The following is a 27,441-nucleotide window of genomic DNA, read 5'->3' on the forward strand; positions in this document are numbered from 1 at the left end:
TGTATGTGTGGTGAAATGTGTGCTGAGGGTGATATATGTGTTCAAGCACGTGGTAGTGTGTGGCGCATTTTGTGTGTGTGTTCATATCCCCGTGTGTGGTGAGTATCCCATGTCGGGGCCCCACCTTAGCAACTGTATGGTATGTACTCTGTGGCGCCATCGCTCTCATTCTTTAAGTCCCCCTTGTTCACATCTGGCAGCTGTCAATTTGCCTTTCACTTTTTCCCCATTATGTAGATAGGGGCAATATTGTTTGGTAAATTGGAAAGCGCGGGGTTAAAATTTTGCCTCACAACAAGCCTATGACGCTCTTGGGGTCCAGACGTGTGACTGTGCAATATTTTGTGCCTGTAGCTGCGACAGTGCAGATGCCAATCCCGGACATACACACATACATACATACACACATTCAGCTTTATATATTAGATTGTCCTATGAATGCTTTTACCCTTGTATGTTTATCTCTAGTTCCTACCATGTTGCATCAAAAATAGACATGTCTCCATTTTTCTTTTTTGCGGACACTCGGTCTGAAAATTAAAAGCATAGATATTTCAGTTGCACATATTGTGTGTACTTGATCTATCCAGACAGAACATGCCCATTAAAAATTAATGTCTGACTGAGGCCTAAGAGAAGAAAGTTTAGGCATGAACAAAGGCAACTTATCAAAATAATTTTGACTGCAAAATAATACAGTCTCCCACTAAAGAACTGAGAACTTTTGTACAGTCATATCTGTGAATAATGGTTTGTCATCATGAACATGAAGTACTACCACATTAATTATATTAGTATATTAGGCAGATTGCTTTTATGGAGAAGGTTGCATTTAGGTTTTGTACTTTTCTTGAATAATAAAATGGTGACTCAAATTTGCCACCCACCAAATTAGTCAGCCATGAATTTCCCATACATCTGACTTATCTCCCTTGAACCTCTTATTCAAGGGTTTATATAAAATAGCAAGTAAAAGCTGCAAATTCCCTTCTGATATTGAAGCAAGGAGCATTGCACTGTAAGTAGATCTACCATTTACCTGTATTATTACATTTTACAATTAATGTGGAAACAGTGGCTGCTAATTTCTCAGCTTACATCAGTATATATGAAATTATGAAACATTGTTTTTGCCAATGATTTTACATTGATTGGAACTTTCCTGGAAAATGTAAATATTTGACTATACTTTTAGCTACCTAACCCGATTGTTAATGACAAACTATTTGAAATGCTCAATATGTTGCAGTATGTGTCTAGCATGCATGTTGTACATTAAAACAATATGGCACTTGCTGATTAAAACTACAGAAACAGGGATTTAGATGTCTTCTGCCAAGTTAAAAATAAAAACAAGACAGCTTTTAAAGCATCGACTGAAGTGTAAATATTACGCTCATTGCTATTTTGTGGGTTCAGTAATGAAAGTGGAAGGAACAGCCAAAAAACGTGTCTGAGATATGAATACTAAGCAAAACATGTTTTTTGTTATTATGTCATGCTACCAATAACAATATAGTTAACACTTGTTCGGAATATCACTTGTCTCCAAATATTTTCCTTTTCTCCATGTAGGAAATTACTTTTATTCTTTGAAGAATATGCTCTTTTCATATAAACACACATATATGGATGTTCTAGCAATTTTCCGTCTTGGAACATTAGCAATTACTGGTCGGGGTGATTGATATCCGTAAATGCAGAGCCCATTATCTCGAAACAAGATGAGAAAACATGAATATTGACGTGTTTCACCATTAATTATGCTTTCTTTTAAAAGTACTTATTAGCTTAATATAGTCATAAAGATTTGTCAAGACTGACAGGAAGAGAACTAGTATATCCCCAAATCCTGCAGACATTTTCAATAACAGTAATGAAAGTGAAGCCTCAAATCAAATTCATTAACAGTCCCAACATTTCTAGTGAGGCGCAAAAAGGCGCACTCCACCAATAAAATATGCCTTAGTCATAAAATGGCGTGCACCAATTAATGAATTTAGCATATCTTTTTTCCTGCACGCCCCTCAATAAAACTGGTGAACAAAATGCCAGTGTTCACAAATCGGGGCCATAGTGACTATGTACCACTATTAAATATATGTAGCACAGTATAATATGGAATACTATCAATATCTGTAACAATAAAATACAATGGACTACATGGACATGCATAAACAATAAGCAACAAAGAATAATAACTGAGAGATGTCGATGCAAGAAACCCAATACAAGCCCAAACCATTCATGCATCCCCTATACACATACAACTGACCTAGCCCCCAATGTGCACACGTGGAGTGAAACGAAAACAAGTCTACGCACCCCTGTTAAAATGCCAGGTTTTTGCCATGTAAAACAATAAACGCAATAAGAATCATTTCAGAACTTTTTACACCTTTAATGTAATCTATAATCTGCACAAATCAATTGAAAATCTTTTTGAGTGAAAAACGAAAGAAAAAAGAACTAAAATAATGTGATTACATAAATATGCACATGCTTAAATTAATACCGTATTTTCCGGCGTATAAGACGACTGGGCGTATAAGACGACCCCCCAACTTTACCAGTTAAAATATAAAATCTTCTTAAAAGTCGGGGGTCTTCTTATACACCCTATGTCGTCTTATAGGGCCGGTGAATATGTGCCTTTTGGGGGGGGGGGGGGAGTGATCCTGATGACGAGGGGGCGTCTCACAGGAAAGTGAGTATCCCCCATTACCTTATCGTAGCGGTGCAGCGTGGGGGTCTCAGTGCTGGGAGTGGCGGCGGCGGCGGCTGCTGTGCTCTGGTGCGGCGGCTGCTGTGCACTGGTGCGGCGGCTCCTCTTCTGTGTGGGGCCTCTGTGCTGTGCGGTGGCGGTGGCGGCGGCATATCTTTATCCAGTTGGGGCTCCTCCGGCATCTCCTTAGCCCTGGAGGCCCCGCCGCAACTCCATCGGTGCAATGCAGCGGCCATTTTCCCGGAGGCAGCTCAATAGGTGCGATGCGGTGGCCTCCGGGAAAATGGCCGCTGCTCAGATTCAGATCTCGTCCCGAAATCTCGGGACACGAGATCTGAATCTGAGCAGCGGCCATTTTCCCGGAGGCCACCACATTGCACCGATGGAGTTGCGGCGGGGCCTCCAGGGCTAAGGAGATGCCGGAGGAGCCCCAACTGGATAAAGATATGCCGCCGCCACCGCCACCGCACAGCACAGAGGCCCCACACAGAAGAGGAGCCGCCGCACCAGAACACAGCAGCCGCCGCCGCTCCCAGCACTGAGACCCCCACGCTGCACCGCTAGGATAAGGTAATGGGGATTACTCACTTTCCTGTGAGACGCCCCCTCGTCATCAGGATCACTCCCCCTCCCCACCCACCATATACACCGGCGTACAAGTCGATTCCCGGCGTATAAGACGACCCCCGACTTTTAAGAAGATTTTCGGGGGTTAAAAAGTCGTCTTATACGCCGGAAAATACGGTACTTTGAATTTATGACAGCATTCATTCTTTTTGGGTGGGAGTCTTTCAGCATGGCACATCTAGAAGTGGCAATCTTTTCCCACTTGCTCTTTCAGTAGAGCTCCAAATCGGTCAGATTGTGGGGGTATCTTGTATGTGCAGCCTTTTTCTGGTAACACACTGATTTTCGATTGGATTCAGGTCTTGGCTTTGGATGGGCCATTCCAAAACTTTGACCTTCTTCTGGTGGAGCCATTCTTTTGTTGATTTGAAGGTATGCTTAGGGTTGTTGTAAGGTAAAATTGACTGATATTTGGAACTTTTCATGATTCCCTCAACCTTGACTACAGCCCCAACTCCAGCTGCCGAAAAACAGTCCCAAAGCATAATATGGATTATTGCTGGATTCATTCTGATGATTACTGGACATGCCAACATAGCCTTAGACTTGCAAAATGAAAAGGTTTTTCTCAACATTTGCCCTCAGGAGCATATAGCTCTCGACCCTCTTAATTTACTTGATTGACAGTTCTTGTTAGTATCCTTGGCCTTGTAAGCTGCCGTGTCTGTTCTCATGGGATGCACCTATGTAGTGCTGGGCAGCCTGCCTAATAAAGTATGGGCGTCACTAATAGGCTGTAAGCCACATTCCCTGTGTATTCCCTGTGTGTGACCAGTGCCCAAGCCATTTTTGTGCAATTTAATACTAAGCAACCACCCCCTCCATGAAATAGTATGTTGTGAGTGGTTGTCTCATCAGTATTTTGCATCTGTGTTGCTGCCATCTTTACTGCATGGGTTTGCTGCATCTTGATAGTGCATTTGTTCTGAAACCTGGGCGGGTAAGCACTGCTGCCCCTTTTTTGCTGTATTAATTCTTGAATTTTTGGAGTTTGGAAGATTATTAGTCTTTTTTGTGGTTTTGCTATTAAGTTTAGGACTTGCAAGTATGAGGACCCTTGACGTGGGTTGCGAGCTTGCATATCTTGGCCAAAATATTGACCAATACCTCATTTATTATACAAGTGCTTCTTACAAAATTAGAATATCATCAAAAAGTGAATTTATTTCAGTTCTTCAATTCAAAAAGTGAAACTCTGATATTATATAGAGTCATTACAAACAGTGATCTATTTCAAGTGTTTATCTCTGTTAATGTTGATGATTATGGCTTACAGCTAATGAAAACCCAAAAGTCATTATCTCAGTAAATTAGAATACTTTATAACACCTGCTTGAAAAAATGATTTTAAAATCCGAAATATTGGTCTCCTGAAATGTATATTCAGTAAATGCATTCAATACTTGGTCAAGGCTCCTTTTGCATCAATTACTGCATCAATGTGGCATGGCATGGAGGCGATCAGCCTGTGGGTGGTATATATATATGACTACAGGGTTGGACTTGGGCACCGGACACCTGAGAATCCTCCAGTGGGCCCACCCCCAGCCCCAGCTACTGCCACCCACAAAGGGGGCCCCCTGCATCTGCAGCCCCTTTATGAATAACGCTATGCATCCTCTGAAGTCCTTGATCGTCTTTCCCAAACCCCCCTACATTCCCCCTTTCAATCTCCCTGCAGTGTCAGGAGGTTAAGTTGAGAGTGAGTGGGGGGATTCTCACAATACAGCAGAGGTCAGAGCCATGTCAAGCTACGTTCACATTTGCGGTCAGCGCCGCAGCGTCGGGCGCCGCAGCGGCGCCGCATGCATCATGCGCCCCTATATTTAACATGGGGGCGCATGGACATGCGTTGTGCTGCGTTTTGCGCCGCATGGCCGCAAGCGTTGGACGCAAGAAACGCTTCAAGTTGCATTTTTTTTGCGTCCAACTTTCGGCCAAAAAGGACGCATGCGGCGCAAAACGCAGCGTTTTAGCGTGCGTTTTGCCGCGTTTTTGTTTGCGTTGTGCGCTGCGGCGCCGACGCTGCGGCGCACAACGCAAATGTGAACGTAGCCTCAGTCAGGAAAATGTTTGCAGCAGAAGTGAAGCACCAGGACCTAGTAAGTATACATATATATTTGTATGTGTATCTGTGTGTGTATATGTGCAGTATACAGTGTGTCTGTATAAGTGTATATAGTATGTGTGTACATATATACAGTATATAGTATGATTGTGTATATCTGTGGTCCATGTGTGTATATTTATCTATATATGCATGTACATACAGTATATAGGATGTGCATTTCTGCAGCGTTTCTTCCCCTATTCAAATGAATGTGACACAAAAATGCAAGTGAAAAGGCTGCTAAAAAGCAGAATATTTCCTGCCAACACTGTAGATCAATCCACAGCAAAAATGGTGGGTGTGAACAGACACTACAGGGGTTTTCTGAGAATGTAAAAAAAAAATAGTATGAAATGATAAATCCCCTGCAGCTCTAGCACTGATGCTCTGGGGGTCTCTGCCAGTCTCAGCACTGGGCTGCAGTGGTCTTGTGGCTCTGGGGGGTCTCTGCCAGTCTCCACACTGGGCTGCAGTAATTTTGTGGCTCCCAGTGTTTCCACCAGTCTCCGCACTGGGCTGCAGTCATTTTGTGGTGCTGGGGGGGTCTCCGCCAGTCTCCGCACTGGGCTGCAGTCATTTTGTGGCTCCGGGGGTCTCTGCCTGTCTCCGCAATGGGCTGCAGTCATTTTATGGCTCCGGGGGTCTCTGCCAGTCTTAACACTGGGCTGCAGTCATTTTGTGGCTACTGGGTTCTCCGCCAGTCTACTCACTAGGCTGCAGTCATTTTGTGGCTCCGGGGATCTGTGCCAGTCTTAGCACTGGGCTGCAGGGGTCTTGTGGCAGAATGTTATATTATAGCTGCAAAGTGAATAATAACCATCAGGGAGTAGGTTGGGGGATATGTAAGACTTTTTTTTATCGCTTTTTATTCTGCTGTTTGTGAGGTAGGACATAGAAAAAGACGGCAATTCTGCTAATGTTTTCTATTTTGTGACTATACGGCCCCTTCACACGACCTATCATGTTTTTCACAGATGCCAGGGGTGCCCTATTTAACCTACGGTGCTGCACTCATGTCCGTGTTTTACCAGCAGCACAGATGACAAGGGCCAATACAAGTCTATGGTAAACATGCCGTCCGTGTGCTGTACATGTTTAACATGGAAAGTATGTAAGAAGCTTTGCAATTTCATTTCCAGTATCCATACCGAAAAACACGGATGGCACATGGATGGCACACTGATCGAAAACACTGGTGACACCGATATCGGTGTAACATGTACGTGTTTTGTATGGTCATGTGAAGGGGCCTAACAGTGTTGTTGATGAGTAGTGTTGAGCGATACCGTCCGATACTTGAAAGTATCGGTATCGGAAAGTATCGGCCGATACCGGCAAAGTATCGGATCTAATCCGATACCGATACCCGATACCAATACAAGTCAATGGGACTCAACTCAAGTATCGGACGGTATCCCTGATGGTTCCCAGGGTCTGAAGGAGAGGAAACTCTCCTTCAGGCCCTGGGAACCATATTAATGTGTAAAATAAAGAATTAAAATAAAAAATATTGCTATACTCACCTCTCCGACGCAGCCTGGACCTCACCGAGGGAACCGGGAGCCTTCTTTGCTTAAAATGCGCGCTTTTCCTTCCTTCCGTGACGTCACGACTTCTGATTGGTCGCGTGCCGCCCATGTGGCCGCGACGCGACCAATCACAGCAAGCCGTGACGTAATTTTCAGGTCCTTCTAGGCATTCAGTATTTTAAAATTACGTTCCGGCGTTGTGATTGGTCGCGTCGCGGTCACATGGGCGACGCGACCAATCACAAGCCGTGACGTCACGGGAGGCAGGAGACGCGCGCATTTTAAAATGCGCGTGTGTCCAGCCTCCCGTGACGTCACGGCTTGTGATTGGTCGCGTCGCCCATGTGGCCGCGACGCAACCAATCACAGCAAGCCGTGACGTAATTTCAGGTCCTTCAGGATTTTAAAATTACGTTCCGGCGTTGTGATTGGTCGCGTCGCGGTCACATGGGCGACGCGACCAATCACAAGCCGTGACGTCACGGGAGGCTGGACACGCGCGCATTTTAAAATGCGCGCGTCTCCTGCCTCCCGTGACGTCACGGCTTGTGATTGGTCGCGTCGGTGACCGCGACGCGACCAATCACAACGCCGGAACGTAATTTTAAAATACTGAATGCCTAGAAGGACCTGAAAATTACGTCAGATTGGTCGCGTCGCGGCCACATGGGCGGCACGCGACCAATCAGAAGCCGTGACGTCACGGAAGGAAGGAAAAGCGCGCATTTTAAGAAAAGAACGCTGCCGGTTCCCTCGGTGAGGTCCAGGCTGCGTCGGAGAGGTGAGTATAGCAATATTTTTTATTTTAATTCTTTCTTTTACACATTAATGTTGTTTCGATACCGATACCCGATACCACAAAAGTATCGGATCTCGGTATCGGAATTCCGATACCCGCAAGTATCGGCCGATACCCGATACTTGCGGTATCGGAATGCTCAACACTATTGATGAGGCAAGTTTGATGTGCTGCCTCAATAGTGCTGTATGGGTGATCCCATACTTTGAGCTAATTTTGTGTATTTGGATTACTGAGTAGATGCTAAGAATATGCTGAGATGGCTTGTAGGCAAATTTGATTTCCAATTTTTAAAATTGGGAAAGCTGAACTTTCTATTTCTTTGGGAATTATACATTTTGTTCAGTAAAGTCGGTTGTAAATAATATTTATTTTTATCTAGCAAATAATATTCATTTTTTTGTTATTCCACTTTAATGGGTGCTCCCATAGTTCCAGGATGTGCCACAATAGTAGATGTAGTTTGTTTCGCTGTTAGTGGAGAGATGGCCACAATTTTGTCTACCTCACCACTTACATCATGTGTGACGGGCCCTGTGCTCAAAATAGATGCAAGTTTCATTTGTGGGACTAATACTTTAAGGAAATGTATCTTGAAAGTATTTATTGGGTTGGAGTCACACTTAACATATAAAAAATCGGTCCGATTTTGATGGCGGAGAATCGCACAAATGTTCCCTGAACAGTGATCCGGGTGTAATCCTTTTGCAATGCGAGGATGCGATCTCCTCACATCTAAGTATCCGTGTGATATCCGTATAGCATCCGTATGGTGAGATTTTCTTGCACACTTGCAAAATGGACATATAATGGATCCATGGGCTCAAATGTTCGTCAAAGCATATATACAGTATATATACACTCACTGGCCACTTTATTAGGTACACCTGTCCAACTTCTTGTTAACACTTAATTTCTAATCAGCCAATCACATGGCGGCAACTCAGTGCATTTAGGCATGTAGACATGGTCAAGACAATCTCCTGCAGTTCAAACCGAGCATCAGTATGGGGAAGAAAGGTGATTTGAGTGCCTTTGAACGTGGCATGGTTGTTGGTGCCAGAAGGGCTGGTCTGAGTATTTCAGAAACTGCTGATCTACTGGGATTTTCACGCACAACCATCTCTAGGGTTTACAGAGAATGGTCCGAAAAAGAAAAAAAATCCAGTGAGCGGCAGTTCTGTGGGCGGAAATGCCTTGTTGATGCCAGAGGTCAGAGGAGAATGGGCAGACTGGTTTGAGCTGATAGAAAGGCAACAGTGACTCAAATCACCACCCGTTACAACCAAGGTAGGCCTAAGAGCATCTCTGAACGCACAGTGCGTCGAACTTTGAGGCAGATGGGCTACAGCAGCAGAAGACCACACCGGGTACCACTCCTTTCAGCTAAGAACAGGAAACTGAGGCTACAATTTGTACAAGCTCATCGAAATTGGACAGTAGAAGATTGGAAAAACGTTGCTTGGTCTGATGAGTCTTGATTTCTGCTGCGACATTCGGATGGTAGGGTCAGAATTTGGCGTAAACAACATGAAAGCATGGATCCATCCTGCCTTGTATGGAGCATCTTTGGGATGTGCAGCCGACAAATCTGCGGCAACTGTGTGATGCCATCATGTCAATATGGACCAAAATCTCTGAGGAATGCTTCCAGCACCTTGTTGAATCTATGCCACGAAGAATTGAGGCAGTTCTGAAGGCAAAAGGGGTCCAACCCGTTACTAGCATGGTGTACCTAATAAAGTGGCCGGTGAGTGTATATATATATATATATATATATATATGTCAGTGAGACACATAAATATATATATATATATCTTTACATTTCATAGAGAGATAGATAGCAGAATAGTCGATAATTAATTTGTCAGCTTCTGTAAAATCATTGCAGAACCCGACAGGGTAGGAGACATGGTATACATACAGTAAATCCATACAGTAAACCGGTTGTAAACTATTTAACCTCCAGATATGGATTACAGCTGTTCTCCATTGCACTACAATACCACACACAGGTTACCATGGGTGACATGTCTTTTTGTGCACCTATATTTGGTCTGGTTTCATTGTATTGCACAAATATTTGCGGGATTGTTCCTAACTTCTTACATTTTTTATATCATGGTATAATTAGTTGATTATGCGAATATTCCCTCTTTATTTGGACATTTCCTTATTTTTTTTTTTTGCACTAGCTACTTTGGTCCCTACCAGGTGACCAGTATTTACAGCCTGATGGTCACATGCTATATTACTACAAAGAATGTGCCATTTATATATTTTCTATCCCATGCCTGATATTTTATAGTGTGGAATTGTGCAATGGATTTTTTTGACACTGTCTGCCACTTGTCCATCGCCTTTTTCTATTATATGAATTATTGATAAAATTATTTTTTGGAATAAAATTGTTATATTTTTACATATTTGGACTTTGTACTCTATGTCTCTTGTAGGTTATATGTGTATATATATATATACACTCACTGGCCACTTTATTAGGTACACCTGTCCAACTTCTTGTTAACACTTAATTTCTAATCAGCCAATCACATGGCGGCAACTCAGTGCATTTAGGCATGTAGACATGGTCAAGACAATCTCCTGCAGTTCAAACCGAGCATCAGTATGGGGAAGAAAGGTGATTTGAGTGCCTTTGAACGTGGCATGGTTGTTGGTGCCAGAAGGGCTGGTCTGAGTATTTCAGAAACTGCTGATCTACTGGGATTTTCACGCACAACCATCTCTAGGGTTTACAGAGAATGGTCCGAAAAAGAAAAAAAATCCAGTGAGCGGCAGTTCTGTGGGCGGAAATGCCTTGTTGATGCCAGAGGTCAGAGGAGAATGGGCAGACTGGTTCGAGCTGATAGAAAGGCAACAGTGACTCAAATCGCCACCCGTTACAACCAAGGTAGGCCTAAGAGCATCTCTGAACGCACAGTGCGTCGAACTTTGAGGCAGATGGGCTACAGCAGCAGAAGACCACACCGGGTACCACTCCTTTCAGCTAAGAACAGGAAACTGAGGCTACAATTTGTACAAGCTCATCGAAATTGGACAGTAGAAGATTGGAAAAATGTTGCTTGGTCTGATGAGTCTCGATTTCTGCTGCGACATTCGGATGGTAGGGTCAGAATTTGGCGTAAACAACATGAAAGCATGGATCCATCCTGCCTTGTATGGAGCATCTTTGGGATGTGCAGCCGACAAATCTGCGGCAACTGTGTGATGCCATCATGTCAATATGGACCAAAATCTCTGAGGAATGCTTCCAGCACCTTGTTGAATCTATGCCACGAAGAATTGAGGCAGTTCTGAAGGCAAAAGGGGGTCCAACCCGTTACTAGCATGGTGTACCTAATAAAGTGGCCGGTGAGTGTATATATATATATATATATATATTCTATCTATTCTATTGTAAACTGTCAGTGTGATTTTACTGTACACCGCACATAAATTGCCGGCTTTTCTATAGAACACCGGTGCGTATTTCTCGCAAGTCACACTGATGGTCCGTGTGTAATCCGTATTTTTCTTGCCCCCGTAGACTTTCATTGGCAAGTCTCAGCCGATATACGGTGCAAATCGCAGCATGTTGGGGGCTGCCCCATAGATTAACATTGGTCCTTGTGCTATGCGATTTTTTTGCCGCATAGCACTCGTCCATATTCCTCTCTAGTGTGACTCCGGCCTTGTTGTGTTATCCAACTTTCCAACAGGCCCTGAATATATTGTTGTGCTATTTGCACATAAAGCGACATGACAGAGGCAGTACATAGGTGATATTTTTGGATGCCCTGTCATCTGTTTCCTATGCCCTTCTTATTCTATATATGAATAGGCCAAAACCTGATTCAGTAATTGCCTATCTGCCTTGTGTCTGGAGGGTTGCCCCAGAGTGGCTTTAATAATTCTAATGTTATGATGTTTGATGTTTCAAGTAGTGCTATTTGATAGGTTTGTAGGACACTCAGCTGTCTTGATCATATAATTAAAAAGTATAGTAATTTATAGGATCTCTCAGGGCAAGCTGTCGGTGAGCGGGGGGCTCAACTTTGCATTCAAATGAGGGTGTCACCCTCCCCTGCAAGGTAGGGACACGCTATAGGTATTTGCTAAGGTGAGAGAGGAAACAATTATATTTATCATTGTTTCTGTAGACATAAAACCATTTGTCTTTTGTGTGGTATTTGTTCATAACTGATTGTTGAGGACTAATGTTACCTCCACATAGGGAGAATCCTCATCCAATGTGTACATTATCCATTACCGGTCCTTTTTCCTGTATCGTGCCTGTTTGGGTTCATTTTTCTCATTTCTATTTTTTTAAAATTATATGTTAAAAGTAAACTTTTAAACTTATATTTTTTGGTAAGCTACTATTTATTGACCCACACTTCTGTAAGTTTGTTATCATGCTAACTAACTATACCAGTTTTATAACATAAGAATGACCGGGAACCTGTCACCAGAAAAATGCTATTAACCTACAGATATGGGGTTAATCTGTATGAAAATAGTGTTACTAACCTGCCCGGCGCCTGCACTTAGCTAAACGCTGCGTGGAGAAAATTAACTTTTATTCTCCCCGGCAGTGTTCAGCTAAGTGCAGGCACCAAGCAGGTTAGTAACACTATTATCATTCAGATTAACCCCATATCTGTAGGTTAATAGCATTTTCTCTGGTGACAGGTTCCCTTTAAACCCTTGAGAGATACCTTCCGATATTTGAAAGTATACCGGTATCAGTATCGGATTGTATCGGCCGATATCCGAAAAATATCGGATATCGCCGATACCGATACCCGATACCAATACAAGTCAATAGGACACAAATATCGGAAGTGATCCTAGATGATTCCCAGGGTCTGAAGGAGAGGAAACTCTCCGTCAGGCCCTGGGATCCATATTCATGTGTAAAATAAAGAATAAAAATAAAAAATAGGGATATACTCACCCTCGGACGCGCCCTGGTTGTAACCGCTGCAACCGGCTGCCTCCGTTCCTAAGAATGAGCGAGTGAAGGACCTTTGATGACGTCGTGGTCACGTGAGCGGTTACGCGACCAATCACAAGACCGCGACGTCATTTATTCTTTATTTTACACATGAATATGCATCCCGATCCCGATTCCCGATATCGCAAAAATATCGGAACTCGGTATCGGAATTCCGATACCGCAAATATCGGCCGATACCCGATACTTGCGGTATCGGAATGCTCAACACTATCCTTAATGACTAAGCCACTTTTGACCTTAATGACCAAACCCCATTTATCAATTTTGACCTGTGTCAATTTATGTGGTAAGAACTCTGGAGTACTTCAACATATCCCAGTGATTCTCTGACAGTTTTTTTGTGACAAATTGTACCTTTGTATTAGTGGTAAATTTTAGTAAAAAAAATAATTGTTTTTATTTATGAAATGATCAGAAGTTTGTTAAAAATTAGCAATTTTTAAACTTTTAATTTTTATGACCTTATAGTAGATAACAAAATAGATAATACATTTCCCAGATGTGTACTTTACGACAGAATCATTGTTCCATCAATATTTTATTTTGTTTGATTGTTAAAAAGATGTGATAAACCACAGTTAATTTATGTTTTAAGGTGTGGTGGGGGGCAATCACTTTTTCACGCAGGGCCCTGTAGGTTTGAATTTCTTTTTCCCTTAATAATACAGACCTTAATTTAAAAACTGCATTTTGTGTTCACTTGTGTTATCTTTGTCTAATATTTAAATTTGTTTGGTGAGCTGCAACATTTAAGTGTGACAAAGATGGCAAAGAACAGGAAATCAGGAAGGGGGCAAACACTTTTTCACAGAACTGTATGTGCCAGAAAATAGGGGTGTGGATTATTGCATTTTTTTCAGTATGCTAAACGTGTGCTTCATTTTTTTTTGTTTTCATAAGTCAACTAATAGTTTAAAGTAATACTAGACAGTCTAAAAAATATAGCTGAGCTGAGCTTGCACCACTGTTTCAAATCCGCAACATGTCTATCTCTTGAGTTTACGTTGAGTTTTATGTGCAGATTGTCCTCGTAGACTTGTATTAGATGCCAAAATTCTGCAGGTAACAGGTAAATAATGCATATATATTTACAGAGCATTTCCAGTGCAGAAAAATGCATTCAAGCCACTCATGACTGTATAAATAAGGGTTTGTCAAAGCCAAATACCAGAAAGTATTAAAACTGAAGCAGCTTTTTTTAAAATCTGACATACCAAAAAAAGAGAAAAAACGAAATGTCATATCATGATAAAACACAAGTAAAAAAGGGCAATCAAACATGAAATACAACAAAAAATGTTCAACATCATAAATTCACCAAATACTCATTGTGGGAACGTAGCCTAAAAGCAGCAGGTGGAGCTGAGCATCTCATGCTGATGTTAACCTCTTAAATGCCACTGCCATTCTCTTGATAATGGCATTTACTGCCAGTGAACCAGGATGGGTGCCATTTCACGCACCCATTGACCTCCCCATTGACATGTTTACAAAGGTCCGACAGCATGCTATGGCAAACTGTTGGTGGACTGCTCCTTATGAAATTATATTGGTAGGTCAATTTTACCATTCAATCAATGGCATAAAAACAAAAACAATAAAAACAATTGATTGTTTGTGCAATTTCAATGCACTTTGAGGTTTTTCTTGTTTTACAGTACATGGGATGGTGTCTTTTAAAAGTTCAACTCATCACACAGAAAAAAAACAAGAACTCATATGGCTCTGTGGATGGAAAAATAAAAAGCTATGACTCGTGGAAAAAGTGGAGAGAAAAACGAAAGCGCAAAAATGGTCAGAAAGGGATTAAGAGTATCAAGTATAAATTTATGCTAGCAATTACACAGGATTAGTATCTTTGGATCTCAAACATTAGAGCTGTTTTTCAGCTGTATAGTACAGCTCCCTCTAGCAAGTGATGGTGTAGGCACTACTGCTGCATTATCACTGGACCACTCTGTATACCATAGCAGGCAGATATGGGGTTAAATTTGTCTGCAATAAAGCATTCATAATTTAGTTTTAGGTGTTAAACCACACTTATTATTGTTTGACGATGTAACAGCTTTGTTTATGATTTACGTGTGTGAGCCATGTAGTAAGATGAAAATATGCGCAAATTACATGAAGAGTATGTAAAAGAACAGTCATAATTTCTCTACTTTTTGCTATCATAGCTGTAGGAGATTTCCATTTGTCAGATTAGAATGCAATTCTAGCTTTTTTGTATCATTAACTGATACAAGATACAATGAATCATGGAGCATTTTATAAACTACTAAACTGCAGGTATCGATCCATACAATGAAACTAAGGTGCTCATGTTACTGGAGTTTTCATGATTTTAATCTTCTAAACATTATATATTTCTTGTACCCTTCTCCTGACTTTCAGCAATGAGATACCTTTGCTGTGTTTTAGGCTGTTTATGGACCATGCCTTTTGACAGGTGCCGCCCAGATCGGCACACTGATGAATTTGCTCAGCTCTGTGACAGTAAAGGTATGTTTCCACGTTCAGTTTTGCTTCAGGCTTTGGTCAGGATTTTATGCAGGTAAAATCCTGACCAAAACTGCACCTGAGGTCACTGGCAGGTCACCTGCGGTGTTCCTGCGTGTTTTGCTCATAGTAGCAACATGCTGCGTTCTGGAAAAACGCACCACGCATGCGTTTTCGCGGCAAAAACGCATGCGTTTTTTAACGCATAGTGGAGTCTGGATTTCATGAAATCCCATCCACTATGCTGTAACATCTGGACGCTGCGTTTTTGACGCTGCGGAAAAACGCAGCGTCAAAAACGCAGCGTTTCCTGAACGTGGAAACATACCCTTATTGGAGGGGGAGAGTGCTTGTCTAGGTCTGTGTGTGCACAGTATAACAAATCAGAGGCCTGTAGTGTTGATAGTGCTTGCAATGAAAATGTTACTGTTTAGGCTTGAGGACATGGAGGATTTCCACAGACTTCATGGAGGCAGCCGTCCCTTGGTACTTGGTCCCCAGCTGCCACTTTTTCTTCTGGTGTGGCGTCCAGCATGTGTCCAGGAACATCACTCGTGCCCTTACCAACCTTGTGTGGGTGGGAAGCACATTAGAATTCTCTGAATTTCTTCAATATCTAAATGACAATACATTTACTATGAAGTTCATGGCTGATCCACATTCTAATTAAATTTCATTTTTGGATATTTTCCTAAAAGCAGATTGCAGTGCCAATCAGGTACATACCTTTTTGTACATGAAAAGCATATTAGGCAATACTATTCTCCAATCAATAAGCTGCCACCTCAAGCATACATACTACTAGGGCTAGCCCTTGTGGAGAAATGTTACGTGCTAAACGCACTTGTTCAGATGACAACTGTTTTCTTGCGGAAAGTAATGTTATACATATCAGATTGCCAGAAAGTGGATATAGAAGTCAGTTCATTCAGGGCGCATTTACAAAAATCATATCTCAGGACTGCAGATTTGTGACAAAAAAGGTTGGACCCTGGGTAATATGCTTTCGCTGAGCCTCTTCCAAAGTCCAACCAAAAAAACCTGTTGGTTAAAACCCAAAAGTTTTTTTTTTAAGTGTAATGGAAACAGATGTAATATGTACATGTTTGTACTACCAGAAAATTAAAACTGCGAATTTCCAAACACTTAAGTAAGATATTTAAAAAAAAATCAATCATACTCTGGTGCTGTTTACACCCTTTATTACCATGCATAATGGTGATTCAAGACACTGAAAATTCTTTGGCACAGAAAGAGTGCCATACGCCCCTAGAGGAGGTAGTTGGCAAAAACGCCTTAGGCCGGCGTCACACTCGGCGTAAGACAATACGGTCCGTATTTTACGGCCGTAATACGGCCGAAATACGGTGAAATGTTCCCAAAATAGTGATCCGTAGGCAGGGTGTGTCAGCGTATTTTGCGCATGGCATCCTCCGTATGTAATCCGTATGGCATCCGTACTGCGATATTTTCTCGCAGGCTTGCAAAACCGACATCTAATGGATTTATGTGCTCAAATGTTCATTAAAACATATATACAGTATATATATATATATATGTCATTGAGACACATATATATATATATTCTGTATTTAGATTTCATTCAGCGCGATATCTGTGAACAGCCGCTAATTCAATTGCCGGCTTTTCATTTCTCCTGCACAAACCCGACAGGATATGAGACATGGTTACATACAGTAAACCATCTCATATCCCCTTTTTTTTTGCATATTCCACACTACTAATGTTAGTAGTGTGTATGTGCAAAATTTCAGCGCTGTAGCTGCTAAAATAAAGGGTTAAATGGCGGAAAAAATTGGCGTGGGCTCCCGCGCAATTTTCTCCGCCAGAGCGGTAAAGCCAGTGACTGAGGGCAGATATTAATAGCCAGGAGAGGGTCCATGGTTATTGGCCCCCCCGTGGCTAAAAACATCTGCCCCCAGCCACCCCAGAAAAGGCACATCTGGAAGATGCGCCTATTCTGGCACTTGGCCACTCTCTTCCCACTCCCTGTAGCGGTGGGATATGGGGTAATGAAGGGTTAATGCCACCTTGCTATTGGAAGGTGACATTAAGCCAGATTAATGATGGAGAGGCGTCAATTATGACACCTATCCATTATTAATCCAATTGTAGGAAAGGGTTAAAAAACACACACACACGATTGAAAAGTATTTTAATGAAATAAACACAGCGGTTGTTGTAATAATTTATTGTTCTCTCAAATCCATTTGCAGTCCCTCGCTTGGCAACATAATAAACGCACAAGATACATACCTTCTGATGTACTGTCAGGTCCAACGATGTAATCCATCTGAAGGGGTTAACTAATATTACAAGCAGGAGCCCTGCTATAATGCAGCTGTGCTCCGTGCTTGTAATTCCCCTGCGAATGAATGAAATGTAGGTCATTGACCTACATTTCCTTCAGTCGCGGTGATGCGCCCCCTGGTGGATGTCCTCATATGACCTGGAGCGTGGGAAAAAGTTCCCAGGCTGCAGTTCATGAGAACATCCACCAGAGGGCGCCTCACCGCGAATGAATGAAATGTAGGTCAATGACCTACATTTCATTCATTCGCAGGGGAATTACAAGCACGGAGCACAGCTGCATTATAGCAGGGCTCCTGCTTGTAATATTAGTTAACCCCTTCAGATGGATTACATCGTTGGACCTGACAGTACATCAGAAGGTATGTATCTTGTGCGTTTATTATGTTGCCAAGCGAGGGACTGCAAATGGATTTGAGAGAACAATAAATTATTACAACAACCGCTGTGTTTATTTCATTAAAATACTTTTCAATCATGTGTGTGTGTGTTTTTTAACCCTTTCCTACAATTGGATTAATAATGGATAGGTGTCATAATTGACGCCTCTCCATCATTAATCTGGCTTAATGTCACCTTCCAATAGCAAGGTGGCATTAACCCTTCATTACCCCATATCCCACCGCTACAGGGAGTGGGAAGAGAGTGGCCAATGTTGTGAATTTGGATTCTGGGCTCCCCCGGTGGCTACTGGTGGAATTGAACTGGTGTCTTCATCTTCTCTGTTCACCTGTTCCCATCAAGATGTGGGAGTCGCTATATAACCTTGCTGCTCTGTTAGTTTCTTGCCGGTCAACAATGTTATCAGAAGCCTCTCTGTGCTTGTTCCTGCTCCTAGACAACTACTAGATAAGTTGGACTCTTGTCCATGTTTGTTTTTGCATTTTTGTTCCAGTTCACAGCTGTAGTTTCGTTACTGTGTCTGGAAAGCTCTTGTGAACAGGAATTGCCACTCTGGTGTTATGAGTTAATGCCAGAGTTTTAAAGTAATTTCTGGATGGTGTTTTGATTAGGGTTTTTAGCTGACCATGAAAGTGTCCTTTCTGTCTTCTGCTATGTAGTAAGTGGATCTCAAATTTGCTAAACCTATTTTCATACTACGTTTGTTGTTTCATCTTAATTCACCGCCAATACATGTGGGGGGCCTCTGTCTCCTTTTGGGGTATTTCTCTAGAGGTGAGCTAGGACTAATATTTTCCTCTGCTAGCATTATTTAGTCCTCCGGCTGGTGCTGGGCATCTAGAATCAACGTAGGCATGCTACCCGGCCACTGCTAGTTGTGTGTTAGGTTTAGTTCATGGTCAGCTCAGTTCCCATCTTCCAAGAGCTAGTTCCTATATATGCTTATGCTATGATCTCTTGCCATTGAGATCATGACAGTTTGACCGGCCCACTAAAGGGTTAAAATCCTTGGCTGAGAAAGGAGAGAAATAAGTAGTCTGCTGAAATTTTTTTTTTTTTTTTTTTTTTTTTCTCCCCTTTGAATGGCTCTGTGTCCACCTGTTTGTAATGGATCTTCAGAGGGTAACTGCAGGTTTGAATAATCTCGCCACGAAGGTACAAAATTTGCAAGATTTTGTTTGTCATGCACCTGTATCTGAGCCGAGAATTCCTTTGCCGGAATTTTTCTCGGGGAATAGATCTGGGTTTCAGAATTTTCGAAATAATTGCAAATTATTTTTGTCCCTGAAATCTCGCTCTGCCGGAGACCCTGCACAGCAGGTCAGGATTGTGATTTCCTTGCTCCGGGGCGACCCTCAAGACTGGGCTTTTTCATTGACACCAGGGGATCCTGCGTTGCTCAATGTGGATGCGTTTTTTCTGGCCTTGGGGTTGCTTTATGACGAACCTCATTTGGAGCTTCGGGCAGAAAAGACTTTGATGTCCCTATCTCAGGGGCAAGATGAAGCGGAAATCTACTGCCAAAGATTCCGTAAATGGTCTGTGCTTACTCAGTGGAATGAGTGCGCCCTGGCGGCGACTTTCAGAGAGGGTCTCTCTGATGCCATTAAGGATGTTATGGTGGGGTTCCCTGTGCCTGCGGGTCTGAATGAGTCCATGACAATGGCTATTCAGATCGATAGGCGTTTGCGGGAGCGCAAACCAGTGCACCATCTGGCGGTGTCCACTGAGAAATCGCCAGAGAGTATGCAGTGTGATAGAATTCTGTCCCGAAGCGAGCGGCAGAATTTTAGACGGAAAAATGGGTTGTGTTTCTATTGTGGTGATTCTACTCATGTTATATCAGCATGCTCTAAGCGCACTAAAAAACTTGGTAAATCTGTTTCCATTTGCACCTTACCGTCTAAGTTTATTCTATCTGTGACCCTGATTTGCTCTTTGTCATCTATTACCACGGACGCCTATGTCGACTCTGGCGCCGCTTTGAGTCTTATGGATTGGTCCTTTGCCAAACGCTGTGGGTATGATTTAGAGCCTTTGGAGACTCCTATTCCTCTGAAAGGGATTGACTCCACCCCATTGGCTAATAATAAACCACAATACTGGACACAAGTAACTATGCGTATTAATCCGGGTCACCAGGAGATTATTCGCTTTCTGGTGCTGTATAATCTACATGATGATTTGGTGCTAGGATTGCCTTGGCTGCAATCTCACAACCCAGTCCTCGACTGGAGAGCTATGTCTGTGTTGAGCTGGGGATGTAAGGGGGCTCATGGGGATGTACCTGTGGTTTCCATTTCATCATCTATTCCCTCTGAAATTCCTGAGTTCCTGTCTGACTATCGTGACGTCTTTGAAGAATCCAAGCTTGGTTCGTTACCTCCGCACCGAGAGTGCGATTGTGCCATAGATTTAATCCCGGGTAGTAAATACCCAAAGGGTCGTTTATTTAATCTGTCTGTGCCTGAACATGCTGCTATGCGTGAATATATAAAGGAGTCCTTGGAAAAGGGACATATTCGTCCATCGTCATCTCCCTTAGGAGCCGGTTTTTTCTTTGTGTCAAAAAAAAGACGGCTCTTTGAGACCATGTATTGATTATCGGCTTTTGAATAAAATCACTGTTAAATATCAATACCCATTGCCGTTGCTGACTGATTTGTTTGCTCGCATAAAGGGGGCCAAGTGGTTCTCTAAGATTGACCTTCGTGGGGCGTATAATTTGGTGCGAATCAGGCAGGGGGATGAGTGGAAAACCGCATTTAATACGCCCGAGGGCCACTTTGAGTATTTAGTGATGCCTTTTGGTCTTTCTAATGCTCCGTCAGTTTTCCAGTCCTTTATGCATGATATTTTTCGCGATTATTTGGATAAATTTATGATTGTGTATCTGGATGATATTCTGATTTTTTCGGATGACTGGGACTCTCATGTCCAGCAAGTCAGGAGGGTTTTTCAGGTTTTGCGGTCTAATTCTTTGTGTGTGAAGGGTTCTAAGTGTGTTTTTGGGGTACAGAGGATTTCCTTTTTGGGATATATTTTTTCCCCCTCTTCCATTGAAATGGATCCTGTCAAGGTTCAAGCTATTTGTGATTGGACGCAGCCCTCTTCTCTTAAGAGTCTTCAGAAATTTTTGGGCTTTGCTAACTTTTATCGTCGATTTATTGCTGGTTTTTCGGATATTGCTAAGCCATTGACCGATTTGACTAAGAAGGGTGCTGATGTTGCTGATTGGTCCCCTGATGCTGTGGAGGCCTTTCGGGAGCTTAAGCGCCGTTTTTCCTCTGCCCCTGTGTTGCGTCAGCCTGATGTTGCTCTACCTTTTCAGGTTGAGGTCGACGCTTCTGAGATCGGAGCTGGGGCAGTGTTGTCGCAGAAAAGTTCTGACTGCTCCGTGATGAGGCCTTGTGCCTTCTTTTCCCGTAAATTTTCGCCCGCTGAGCGGAATTATGATGTTGGGAATCGGGAGCTTTTGGCCATGAAGTGGGCTTTTGAGGAGTGGCGCCATTGGCTTGAGGGGGCCAGACATCAGGTGGTGGTATTGACTGACCACAAAAATTTGATTTATCTTGAGACCGCCAGGCGCCTGAATCCTAGACAGGCGCGCTGGTCATTATTTTTCTCTCGGTTTAATTTTGTGGTGTCATACCTACCGGGTTCTAAGAATGTTAAGGCGGATGCCCTTTCTAGGAGTTTTGAGCCTGACTCACCTGGTAACTCTGAGCCCACAGGTATCCTTAAGGATGGAGTGGTATTGTCAGCCGTTTCTCCAGACCTGCGGCGGGCCTTGCAGGAGTTTCAGGCGGATAGACCTGATCGTTGCCCACCTGATAAACTGTTTGTTCCTGATGATTGGACCAGTAGAGTCATCTCTGAGGTTCATTCTTCTGCGTTGGCAGGTCATCCTGGCATTTTTGGTACCAGGGATTTGGTGGCAAGGTCCTTCTGGTGGCCTTCCCTGTCACGAGATGTGCGAGGCTTTGTGCAGTCTTGTGACATTTGTGCTCGGGCCAAGCCTTGTTGTTCTCGGGCTAGTGGATTGTTGTTGCCCTTGCCTATTCCTAAGAGGCCTTGGACGCACATCTCGATGGATTTTATTTCAGATCTGCCTGTTTCTCAGAAGATGTCTGTCATCTGGGTGGTGTGTGACCGTTTCTCTAAGATGGTCCATTTGGTTCCTCTGCCCAAGTTGCCTTCTTCTTCCGAGTTGGTTCCTCTGTTTTTTCAAAATGTTGTTCGTTTGCATGGTATTCCTGAGAATATCGTTTCTGACAGAGGGACCCAATTCGTGTCTAGATTTTGGCGGGCATTCTGTGCTAGGATGGGCATAGATTTATCTTTTTCGTCCGCTTTCCATCCTCAGACGAATGGCCAGACCGAGCGGATTAATCAGACCCTGGAGACATATCTGAGGTGTTTTGTGTCTGCTGACCAGGATGATTGGGTTGCTTTTTTGCCATTGGCGGAGTTCGCTCTCAATAATCGGGCCAGCTCTGCCACTTTGGTGTCCCCGTTTTTCTGTAATTCGGGGTTTCATCCTCGATTTTCCTCTGGTCAGGGGGAATCTTCGGATTGTCCTGGAGTGGATGCTGTGGTGGAGAGATTGCATCAGATCTGGGGGCAGGTGGTGGACAATTTGAGGTTGTCCCAGGAGAAGACTCAGCTTTTTGCCAACCGCCACCGTCGTGTTGGTCCTTGGCTTTGTGTTGGGGATTTGGTGTGGTTGTCTTCTCGTTTTGTCCCTATGAGGGTCTCTTCTCCTAAGTTTAAGCCTCGGTTCATTGGCCCGTATAAGATATTGGAGATTCTTAACCCTGTTTCCTTCCGTTTGGACCTCCCTGCATCCTTTTCTATTCATAACGTTTTTCATCGGTCATTATTGCGCAGGTATGAGGTACCGGTTGTGCCTTCCGTTGAGCCTCCTGCTCCGGTGTTGGTTGAGGGTGAGTTGGAGTACGTTGTGGAGAAAATCTTAGACTCTCGTGTTTCCAGACGGAGACTCCAGTATCTGGTCAAGTGGAAGGGATACGGCCAGGAGGATAATTCTTGGGTGAATGCATCTGATGTTCATGCCTCTGATCTGGTTCGTGCCTTTCATAGGGCCCATCCTGATCGCCCTGGTGGTTCTGGTGAGGGTTCGGTGCCCCCTCCTTGAGGGGGGGGTACTGTTGTGAATTTGGATTCTGGGCTCCCCCGGTGGCTACTGGTGGAATTGAACTGGTGTCTTCATCTTCTCTGTTCACCTGTTCCCATCAAGATGTGGGAGTCGCTATATAACCTTGCTGCTCTGTTAGTTTCTTGCCGGTCAACAATGTTATCAGAAGCCTCTCTGTGCTTGTTCCTGCTCCTAGACAACTACTAGATAAGTTGGACTCTTGTCCATGTTTGTTTTTGCATTTTTGTTCCAGTTCACAGCTGTAGTTTCGTTACTGTGTCTGGAAAGCTCTTGTGAACAGGAATTGCCACTCTGGTGTTATGAGTTAATGCCAGAGTTTTAAAGTAATTTCTGGATGGTGTTTTGATTAGGGTTTTTAGCTGACCATGAAAGTGTCCTTTCTGTCTTCTGCTATGTAGTAAGTGGACCTCAAATTTGCTAAACCTATTTTCATACTACGTTTGTTGTTTCATCTTAATTCACCGCCAATACATGTGGGGGGCCTCTGTCTCCTTTTGGGGTATTTCTCTAGAGGTGAGCTAGGACTAATATTTTCCTCTGCTAGCATTATTTAGTCCTCCGGCTGGTGCTGGGCATCTAGAATCAACGTAGGCATGCTACCCGGCCACTGCTAGTTGTGTGTTAGGTTTAGTTCATGGTCAGCTCAGTTCCCATCTTCCAAGAGCTAGTTCCTATATATGCTTATGCTATGATCTCTTGCCATTGAGATCATGACAGGCCAAGTGCCAGAATAGGCGCATCTTCCAGATGTGCCTTTTCTGGGGTGGCTGGGGGCAGATGTTTTTAGCCACGGGGGGGCCAATAACCATGGACCCTCTCCTGGCTATTAATATCTACCCTCAGTCACTGGCTTTACCGCTCTGGCGGAGAAAATTGCGCGGGAGCCCACGCCAATTTTTTCCGCCATTTAACCCTTTATTTCAGCAGCTACAGCGCTGAAATTTTGCACATACACACTACTAACATTAGTAGTGTGGAATATGCAAAAAAAGGGGGATATGAGATGGTTTACTGTATGTAAACCATGTCTCATATCCTGTCGGGTTTGTGCAGGAGAAATGAAAAGCCGGCAATTGAATTACCGACTTTTCACTAACACCGCTGCGTATTTCTCGCAAGTCACACTGCTGGTCCGTGTGGAATCCGTATTTTTCTCGCCCCCATAGACTTTCATTGGCGATTTTTTTTGCGCAGTACGCTGACAAACGCAGCATGCTGCGATTTTGTACGGCCGTAGAAAGCCGTATAATACTGAACCGTAATATACGGCTAATAGGAGCAGCCCCATTGAGAATAATTGTGCCGTATGTAATGCGAGTTTTACGGACGTAGTTTCTGCGCTCTTACGTCCGTAAAACTCGCCAGTGTGACGCCGGCCTTATACTGCAAGAAGCATTTTGGATACTAAAGTTAGACAGCAAACATCCCAAGAGCATGAATTATAGGAGCGACCTCTTTTATATATATTTATTTGTCATTCTATGTACACAACTGTACGTTCCATGTCTCTTATTAAATTTGGATAGCAAAATAATTCATATGTATGAACTAGAGGATAGATCGTATACAGTGGGTACGGAAAGTATTCAGACCCATTTAAATTTTTCACTCTTTGTTTTATTGCAGCGTTTTGGTAAATTCGAAAAAAGTTCATTTTATCTCAATAATGTACACTGTTGCACCCCATCTTGACTGAAGAAATGTAGAAATTTTTGCAAATTTATTAAAAAATAAAAACTGAAATATCATATAGTCATAAGGATTCAGACCCTTTGCTCAGTATTGAGTAGAAGCATCCTTTTGAGATAGTACAGCCATGAGTCTTCTTGGGAATGATGCAACAAGTTTTTCACACTTGATTTGGGGATCCTTTGCCATTCTTCCTAGCAGGTTTTCTCCAGTTCCGTCAGGTTGGATGGTGAACGTTGGTGGACAGCCATTTTCAGGTCTCCCCAGAGATGCTCAATTGGGTTTAGGTCAGGGCTCTGGCTGGGCCAGTCAAGAATAGTCACAGAGTTGTTCTGAAGTCACTCCTTTGTTATTTTAGCTGTGTGCTTAGGGTAATTGTCTTGTTGAAAGGTGAACCTTTGGCCATGTCTAAGGTCCAGAGCACTCTGAAAGAGATTTTCATCCAGGATATCTCTGTACTTGGCCACACTCATGTTTCCTTCAATTACAGCCAGTCGTCCTGTCCCTGAAGCTGAAAAACACCCCCATAGCATAATACTGCCACCACCATGTTTCACTGTTGGGATTGTATTTTGCAGGTGATGAGCAGGGCCTAGTTTTCTCCACACATACTGCTTAGAATTATCACCAATTATCACCAAAAAAGTCTATCTTCATCTCATCAGACCAGAGAATCTTATTTCTCATAGTCTGGGAGTCCTTCATGTGTTTTATAGCAAACTCTGTGGGCTTTCACATGTCTTGCACTGAAGAGAAGCTTCCGTCGGGCCACTCTGCTATAAAGGCCTGACTGGTGGAGGGCTGCAGTGATAGTTCACTTTCTGGAACTTTCTCCCATCTCCCTACTGCATCTATGGAGCTCAGCCACAGTGATCTTGGGGTACTTCTTTACCTTTCTCACCAAGGCTCTTCTCCCACGATTGCTCAGTTTGGCTGGACAGCCAGGTCTAGAAAGACTTCTGGTGGTCCCAAACATCTTTCAATTAAGGATTATGGAGGCCACTGTGCTCTTAAGAACCTTGAATACTGCAGAAGTTCTTTTGTAACCTTGGCCAGATCTGTGCCTTGCCACAATTCTGTCTCTGAGCTCCTTGGCCAGTTCCTTTGACCTCGTGATTCTCATTTGGTCTGACATGCACTGTGGGCTGACAGGTCTTACATAGACAGGTGTGTGCCTTTACAAATCAATTCCTATCAGTTTAATTAAACACAGCTGGACTCCAATGAAAGAGTAGAACCATCTCAAGGAGGATCACAAGGAAATGGACAGCATGTGACTTAAATATGAGTGTCTGAGCAAAGGGTCTGCATATTTATGACCATGTGATATTTCAGTTTTTATTTTTTGATACATTTGCAAACATTTCTACATTTCTGGGGGGGGGGGGTCAGTCAAGATGGTGCACATTAATGAGAAAAAAATGAACTTTTATGAATTTACCAAATGGCTGCAATGAAACAAAGAGTGAAAAATTTAAAGGGGTCTGAATACTTTCTGTACCCACTGTACGTATTGATAGGTTATTTCACTGCATGTTCCCTGCTCTTGCACTCCTGCTAATTAAATGTTATTTTCAGCATCTTTGTTTTTGCCTGTGTTTAGTTTAAAACAGAACCATTGCCATTTCAGTACTATGCTATGATTAATGGCATCTAGGACTCCAGAAATGCATCAGTTTTTTATCCTTGTATATCAGGTTTTAAGATTTAAAGAAATAAAATAGAGCTTTTATTTCATCTGTGGAAGTGCCGCTCTTTTCACTTTTCTACAGTATTAGGTGCTTTCTGTTAAATTTCTGTGGTATATAAGACTCCAAAAAGCATTTAAAAATGTGTCTGTATAAATTTTAAATGTTTTTTTTGTCTTATACACAACCAAAATGTCACAGAAAGCACCTAATGCTCTATGAAAGACTAATTGAATACACACAAATTTTTCAATGCTTTTTTGCAGTCTTACATATCAAAGAAATGTAACAAAAAATCTCAAGATCACTGTCAAGAAAACCAACTTTAATTTTCTAGTTCATGAAACTTGCAGCTCTCTGATGCCCCCTTACCCTCAGGCCAGTCAGGGAACTGCACCTAGGATAAGTAGTCGCCGGAGAGGCTGCCCTGTCACGTGCTGGTTATCGGGGCACTCTGCCATCAGGGCGGTATATATATCCTCAGTCCCAGGCCGGGAGTAAATATATAAACCTCCGGTCCATCACTGCCAGGATTCTCCAATAGCACCAGAATGCTATGCTCCCACCAGTTCCTCGTTAAATATAAGCCGGTCTGTTACCAGGACCATATCGGGTCAGAAACCAACACCAGGTAGAGTTAATTTGCGTGGAGTATGTGTCGATTCGATCACTAAAAGCATAAAGAAGGAAGCTAGCAAATTTTGTTTACTCCAGAAAAAATTGTCAGTTTTAGCAAAAATACAAAAGATATTAAAAATGAGACAAAATACAAATATGTACAAACAGTTATAAAAAAGGGATAAATGTAACGAAACCTACTAAGTCTCAGTCACAGGTATGACG

The 27,441-nt window shown here is 42.9% G+C and overlaps 1 long non-coding RNA gene across 2 annotated transcripts in view; it reads left to right on the forward strand.

Moving 5' to 3' along the window:
* Window positions 1-938: 938 nt before the first annotated feature.
* Window positions 939-27,441, forward strand: part of LOC143765397 (uncharacterized) — a 227,404-nt gene continuing 200,901 nt past the window's right edge. Inside the window, exon 1 of one of the 2 annotated variants that reach the window (XR_013213382.1) lies at window positions 939-1,018. This is a non-coding gene — a long non-coding RNA (uncharacterized LOC143765397). Of the gene's footprint in view, window positions 1,019-5,409; window positions 5,455-27,441 lie in introns of those variants that run through there. The other variant, XR_013213383.1, reaches the window with a different exon arrangement.

The sequence above is a fragment of the Ranitomeya variabilis genome, chromosome 1 (genome assembly GCF_051348905.1).
Source record: "Ranitomeya variabilis isolate aRanVar5 chromosome 1, aRanVar5.hap1, whole genome shotgun sequence".
In the NCBI taxonomy this organism is placed as follows: domain Eukaryota; kingdom Metazoa; phylum Chordata; class Amphibia; order Anura; family Dendrobatidae; genus Ranitomeya; species Ranitomeya variabilis.